Source organism: Podarcis vaucheri, assembly GCF_965113315.1.
Source record: "Podarcis vaucheri genome assembly, chromosome: 3".
NCBI classification, from domain to species: Eukaryota; Metazoa; Chordata; class Lepidosauria; order Squamata; family Lacertidae; genus Podarcis; species Podarcis vaucheri.
The window spans coordinates 105,031,536-105,038,606 of NC_138761.1; positions in this window are offsets into that span (position 1 = coordinate 105,031,536).

Below are 7,071 nucleotides of genomic sequence, written 5' to 3' on the forward strand. Positions count from 1 at the left end.
ATGGTTGATGTTAACAATTTCCTTCTTCTCTGCTCCAGCTTTGCAGCCCAGTCGCATTCCCTTCCAGTAGGCTCCCAATGTTTGCTTGGAGAGTGTGATTTGGAGTTGAAGAGTTTCAGATGGGTAAAAGCTTGAGCATGCCCACACTCCTTTCACTTGAAATATCATCCTAAGAAATGCAGTTGTAGGACTTTGGGTATATGCCACTACCTTTCTCTGTATTTAGAATGCCAAGCAAAAATGGTTGGTGTGTGTGCAGCTCCCCAAGCTTGTAAGTTTGCGGCAGTGCAGTTTTGTGCTGGAAGAAATTCACTCAGACTCCAGCTCTTCACTCAGCTCAGTCCTTTACTGACAGGTCCAAAGCATTAAGGCAGGTAAAGGTAAAAGGTAAATGACCCCTGGATGGTTAAGTCCAGTCAAAGGTGACTATGGGGTTGCAGCACTCATCTCGCTTGCAGGCCAAGGGAGCCGGTGTTTGTCCGCAGACAGCTTTCCGGGTCATGTGGCCAGCATGACTGAAAACAGCTTCTGGTGCAACAGATCACTGTGACAGAAACCAGAGTGCACAGAAACGCCATTTACCTTCCTGCCACAGCAGTACCTATTTATCCACTTGCACTGGCGTGCTTTCGAACTGCTAGGTTGGCAGCAGCTGGGACAGAGCAATGGGAGCTCACTCCATTGTGGGGATTCGAACCACCAACCTTCCAATCGGCAACCAGGGGTCAGTTACCTTTTTTACCTTTTAAGGCAAATTCACTATATACACTATAATCAGACTTCCACTAGATCCCTAGTAGAAGGTGCAGGCTTCAAATGCAAAGCAGGTGCAACTCACAGCATACATACAGCACAGAGTTCAGTATCAATCTGGCAGAGCTTCTTTGCAGCAAAGCAAAGGGGCAGCCCCATCTTAATATACCCAAGAATGACCACCCCCTTGGCCGGTTGCCAGATCGCAATGACCTACTTGGCTGCAAGTGTTCTGAAACAAGCAAAGATCATCAGTGTCGAAGCAATGATTCTTCAACATCCACTTTGCTGAACTGGTCGTGTTGTTTGGGTGCCTGATTATGGTCTTTAGAGCAACTACTCTATTCCGAACTTAAAAATGGAAAGCGTAATGCTGGTGGTCAACAAAAGAAGTTTAAAGACTCTCTCAAGGCAAATCGTTTTGTTTCTTGTGGTTTCCATCCAGGCAACACTGGGCTCGTCCACACTTCTGCTTGTCCTGTGCCTAGAAAGCACAGGGCTAAGTGGTTTTCTGCTTGATCTGTACTTCCTAGGCATGGGTTTGAGCAGTTTTCCCCTTGCCTCACTCCTTTCCTAGGGAAAAGCCACTCTTTAGTGCTAAACTGGAGCAAACACCAATCTGGAGAAAACTCTAATTGCCTTTTGTGCCGATGGAGCGCTAAAGAGTGGCTTTCCCTGGGAGAAAGCAATGGGGGAAGAGGAAATGTCGATAAATCCATTTTCTTGCCCTCACATGCATGTTTTTGCTCCTTGCGAGTCATGAAGAGCAGAAGGCTGCTCTCCCTGTCCATGTGAACAGTACATTCATTTCAGAGCTCCCCCCGCAAAACGCTGGCAAACAAGGATTGTGCAATTCAACCATTATCCTTGAAATCCTCTCATATCTGCAGAGAAGAAGCTCAAGGTCTTATGTCAACAAAATGTCAGATGCCATTCTGGTTTAATCTATGCACATCTCCTTCAGGGCAAAACAAAAGCCTTTCCGATGGAAAGATGGCTGACTGAAAATGAACACATTAGTTGACTTGACAAGTGATACTTTCAACAATCACAAGTTTACTCCTTTCGATTTATGCTCTTTCTTTCTTTTGATGCCCCCCCATTGGGTTCTTTATTGTACTGCGGCAATAAAGTGGGTCTCATGATATCCAAAGATGATGTTTTCTGGATTGATATTCTGGTTTTCTGTTGATGCCTCTCAGCATCAAGACACCCCATTCTTCCTTTTCTTAGAGCCAGTGTGATGTAGTGGTTAAGAGCGGTGGACTCGTAATCTGGGGAACCGGGTTCGCTTCCCCGCTCCTCCACATGCAGCTGCTGGGTGACCTTGGGCCAGTCACACTTCTCTGAAGTGTCTCAGCTCCACTCACCTCACAGAGTGTTTGTTGTGGGGGAGGAAGGGAAAGGAGACTGTTAGCCGCTTTGAGACTCCTGAAGGGGAGTGAAAGGCGGGATATCAAATCCAAACTCTTCTTCTCTTCTTTCTGTCTCCCCCCCAGGAGTTGTTTCTCTCTCTCCCCCCCCCCTCTCTTGGCCATGGGGATACAGTGGGATATCACAAGCTTTCAGGATTTCCCACAGTGCCCCTAAATCCTTTTTCTGGTCAGTTCACAGCATGAACTTTAAAATGTGTGTATATATATATATATGTTCACAACTCTTATATTTATAGGATCCAAGATAGATATGTAGAAAAAGAAGAATTTGCTAACAGGCACACAATTCTTTTTGTTTAATTCTACACACAAAACAAAATAACCTGCTGTATAAATTGTGAAATGTGAATATATTCATTCTCCTCCATTGCTTTATGAAGTTATTATATGTGCTGCTTTGATGTTACATGAAGACTACCTGGGTCGTTTTGTTCCAATTATTCAGTGCAAAGTTGGAAGACTTCCATGCTGTATTAAGATCTACTTTGATGTTGCACCAAAGATCAGCGCATCAGACCTAGACTGTCAGAGGAACTAGATTCATTATTTAGAGAATAAAGAGTATTTGTTCCATGTAGTCATTTCCCAGTGTTGTTATTGTCCAAAGTGGGTGCTAAATAGAAGGGAGGCAGCCATGAAGGTAATAAACAACGAGGTGTTTGCTATTTTTTAAGACATGCACACTCCCTCTAAGAACTACACTTTGCATTCTAAGGTAGCACACTTATTAGGGAATGGGTCCCGCTGTATTCAGCAGGGATGGAAGAGAAATTTGAATCAGTTCACATTTAAAGTTGAATCTATCAAATCTGCACCTTCCAAAACAAGATGCAAACCAAAACACATAGCTAGCCTCTGAAATTTACACTCACCCGAGATTTGCAATGCAGTTCTCTAACCAAACAGTGTTTGCAGAAATGCATATGTCAGGGATAAGTGTGCATTAAAATGAAGATATTGGTGAAACTAAGATACAAAAATGCATTATTGTAAGGAAATGGCCTGTAAAAATGTACACATTGGTCAAACACTGAAATGCTGATGATTTTATAGAATCATAGAATCATAGAATCATAGAGTTGGAAGAGACCACAAGGGCCATCGAGTCCAACCCCCTGCCAAGCAGATTTTTTTTGAAAAATGATGCGGAATGTGGAGAACTGAATTTAACATTGGAAACATGAGAAACAGAGAGAACCAAATTTTACAGATCCTTCTATCCCTACTTTTGAGTAACCATGTTTGGGATTGCACTGCCTGAAACATTTCTAGCATCCTAAAATAAGATCAGGGCAATCATTTTGTTCCCTATTATAGACAAGAGTTGTGCTCACTTATGAATAAACCTAATCTCTCTCTCCTGCAGTTTGATGGCCATTTCTATGTAACAAGATCCTCTTGCCTTTCTACTCAGGGAGAAAGACACAGGAACAGCTCAACAATAAAGTATATATATCCCTGCTTAATGCTAATGCCCCAAATTTCATGCACACTTTCAGTTGATAGAGCATGAGACTCTTAATCTCAGGATGGTGGATTTGAGAGATGGGCGGAAGATTTCTTGGAAATAGAGGGTTGAAATAGATCATCCTTGTGGCCCCTTGCAACTTTATGGCTCCTTGATTCTGGATGATCACACTTTCCAGATTCCTATCCACTGTGGTTGGAGCTAGCGCTATAAATGGACTCCTTGTGCATCTTTCAGCATGGGAAAGATTCATTAATGTCTGAAAGTTTTGCCACACAGAAAGTAGATGGAAACAAGTAGCGTTTCCTTTAGAAAGTGGTGTAGAAGCTTTAAAATGCAGTCGTAGCTTAGATCCCGAACGCCTTGCAAGTCAAATGCTTTGGCTCCTGAACGTCACAAACTCAGAAGTGAGTGTTCTGGTTTGTGAACGTTCTTTAGAACCCGAACGTCCGATGCGGGTTCTGCAGGTTCCGATTGACTGCAAGAGATTCCTGCAGCCAATTGAAAGCTGTGCCTTGGTTTCCGAACGTTTTGGAAGTCAAATGGACTTCCAGAATGGATTCCATTTGACTTCCGAGGTACGACTGTAATGTGAATAGCAGAGCAGCCACAAATTCTCTGTTCCTTCATGGGGGGGGGGGGGGTGGAACATTTTGAAAGAAGTAAGCGTATTTTCTGAGCATCAGATTAGTTTTGTTCATCTAAATAATTTTAGCTGTTGCTATTTTATTATTAGTCTATCATGCCACACTAGACAGATGTCTTCTCAATAAATCCCACACCTTTGAACTTCTTTTGTAAACATTCTTTTGGCGTATGACAAATGCTGATTTTTATCAAGCATTTCACCTTGTTGTATAAATGCGATTTGCCATGTGGTGCTGCACTTTAATTGTTCAATTTATTTCCTAAGGATTGCACAGATGCAATTGAGAAATTTTGGTGATTCCTGCCACAATCCTACAGAGTGAGGCACACTTAAGCCTGTTGGCTTTGAAAGGTTAAGGACGATTAACTCTGTATGATTTCCAATGAAGAAAATTAAGTGGGGAAATTTAAGATGGGAAGACGTTGCATATAAGGTTATTGCAGTAAATGGAGGCGCAGTTCTGATTTTTACTCAGTCTGAAGATCCTGTTCTCGTTGACGAGGAGTGAGCATGTGTTTGTCCCCTTTAACATGTATAAAATGGAGGATCCATGTTCACATGTAAAGGTAAAGGGACCCCTGACCATTAGGTCCAGTCGTGGCCGACTCTGGGGTTGCGGCGCTCATCTCGCTTTACTGGCCGAGGGAGCCGGCATACAGCTTCCGGGTCATGTGGCCAGCATGACTAAGCCGCTTCTGGCGAACCAGAGCAGCACACAGAAACGGTGTTTACCTTCCTGCTGGAGTGGTACCTATTTATCTACTTGCACTTTGACGTGCTTTCAAACTGCTAGGTTGGCAGGAGCAGGGACCGAGCAACGGGAGCTCACTCTGTCGCGGGGATTCGAACCGCTGACCTTCTGATCGGCAAGTCTGTGGTTTCTCTGTGGTTTAACCCACAGTGCCACCCGCATCCCATGTTCACATGTACAGCTAGCTAAATCTGTGACTTTTCCCACTTTTAGTAAGGGAAAGAATTCTGTGATTTAGGCATGAGCGACCACATCAGAAGTTATAATATCAATGTGGTGTACTGGAGCATTTATGTCTACTTTTCTATAGATATGACTTCATCATATGCACTCTGCTGTCGTTTTACAGTGTCTAAAACACTTCGGCATCTCATAACCCTGCTATGTCAATTCCTCTGCCCCCTTACCACCAAATATTTTAGTTTATCTACAGAAATACTGCAAAATTAATGAATGTTAGAATGATGTTGGATTGAAGTTATGATTCTATTATGTCAGGAGTGCTCTGATGGTGTTTCCTGCTTGGCAGGGGGTTGGACTCGATGGCCCTTGTGGTCTCTTCCAACTCTATGATTCTATGAAGTTAAGTGGTTTTTAGCAGCAATATTATAAAGGAATATGTAAAAATGGATTGTTAACAGGTGATAACCTAAAGTTATAATATATTAAGATAAAAGATTAAGATAAAATCGAAGAGGGAAAGGATTTGCTGAATTAACTAATTGAACTGGAATACAAAAAAGGGAGGTGTGAGGAGGTCAGGGAAACAAGCAAATGAAAGATAAGATATGGAAAGACTGATTTGTTTTTAACTGTTTTTACTTTGTATTTTCATTTTTTCCTTTTTCTTTTCTTTTACTTTTTTCTCTTATTTTTGTAATATGCTGAAACTTTAATAAATATCTTTTTTTAAAAAAAGAAAGGTGAACACATACAGATATATTTTCAGCAATAATTGCCATTGACAGGTGGTTACAGAAACTGTGAATTCAGGATGGGAATAGTGTACTGATTGAGTCAAATAGCTTATCCCTTGTAACTGTGGCCTGTCTGGGTTGCCTTGAGAAACTGAGGACACAACACTAGGATTTTTTACTTGTAACTTCATGTGGGCATGGCCATAGCTGTCATGGTTTCCCTATTTTAAAGGGAAAATCCCTTATTCTAAATAGGATTCCTCGCAAGAAAAGGGAAAAGTTGACAGCTGTGGGCATGGCTTCAACAGTGGGCGTTGCTGGAAATTGTTGTGTTTCTTAATGGGATACGGTGGTACTGATACACATCAATTCTACAGAATACAATGGTGTAGAAAATAACTTGTTGGTAGACTGTCTCCATGTTGCAGTGAGTCAGCTCTTAGATCCACTGACCTTTCCACCAGATCACGGTCAGAACCTTTGTTTGCATTTGACTCTTAAGGACAGGTCCCCGGGAGAATTGATATTATGATTGACATAATGCTGTATCTTGTTCTGTCCCTTGTTCACATGTCTATAGATATACAACGTATTGTGTGGTATATAACACCATCAAACTGAGAGTTTTTCTGCTTCTCGCAAGCCACAGCCAGTGAAATGGAGCTCTGTCTGTTATAATTGTTCTCTCTGTTTTATATATGCTATAAAGTGAAATAATAACACACAACTTTACAGAAAAAAGGAGGACAACTAATATAATGCCTAGCTCTGTTCTGCAAAACAGTTGCCTGGAATTCAGTCCTGTTTACTTCAGTGGAATTCAGATAAAATTTCAGCTGAAGAGAATAGAATTCGTGATTGGAAAATGGATGGTTATTTATCATGTTACCATGGGTAGTATGGCTACTTTAGGAGGCTGGTCACATTTCCCATACAGGGAGAAAAAAACAACAACCAAGAACATGTTAAACATATAGCTCACAATCTTGATCATCAAACACATCACTGACACATTGTCAAAACCCACATGAAATACTGACACTTTTTTTTTTTTTTTTACTACATCTATATCTAAATCTATAGCTCCTCTATCTGGG